Source organism: Asparagus officinalis, unplaced genomic scaffold, assembly GCF_001876935.1.
Source record: "Asparagus officinalis unplaced genomic scaffold, Aspof.V1 AsparagusV1_Un343, whole genome shotgun sequence".
Taxonomy (NCBI): Eukaryota; Viridiplantae; Streptophyta; class Magnoliopsida; order Asparagales; family Asparagaceae; genus Asparagus; species Asparagus officinalis.
The window spans coordinates 3,668-4,549 of NW_017972608.1; positions in this window are offsets into that span (position 1 = coordinate 3,668).

Here is an 882-nt window from a genome sequence, read left to right on the forward strand (position 1 = left end):
TATTGCAGATAGATGCCCTGAGTTAGGTGTTTTTTCGCTCTTTTACCCTTAGCTCTATACGACAAAAAATATTCTCTTTTTTCTAAGGGTAATAGAGCAAAAAGAATTCACTAACGGGGTCGATCCACAACAACACAATCAATAGGCTTTTTCCCTTTTGTTTTCAAATTACCTAAGAAAGGAAGCTTCCATTTTTAGTTTATCATTATTTTAGTTCTCTTCTACATACAAAGTAAGAAGTATTATAAGATATTTTAGATACTTTCTTATTGGGTTGGGATCCAATCACATAGTTCGGCAGTATCTACTACAAATGAATTCGCTAAAATTACTAGATCTTTCTTCATTTATTGATGCATATTGTGATCCATATTTTACTGTTTTGGTATAATTTTTTTATTAGACTATGGTATATGATTTCTTTAATAATATAATAATAGAGTAATGATAATAATAGCAAAATAATACAATTAATAATATATAATATTAAATAATTAAATAAATAAAAAATAAAAAATAAAAAATAGATAAGATATCTACAAATTTGATTAGTAATTTAATTTCGATAATGATTTAGTGATTCCAAACAGAGATGCTCAATCTGCAAATAGGCGATATGACGAATTCTATCTAAAAAAAGTTACCTATTAGCATAGCAACGCGACAGAGCTTGTTCCAATTTATACATTTTCCTTTCATTTTAATGTTTTCCTAATATTATACTATTAAATCCAAATTTCTGTTATTTTAAATCTTTACATTCCTATTGACTTATTAGCGTCATAATAATCTGAGCATGTATCATCTTAAATTAGTCCATAATCATGCGACCACAGGCTTAAGGCCCGTAGGCCCTAAGACCTATAGGCTTGGTATGCTCAC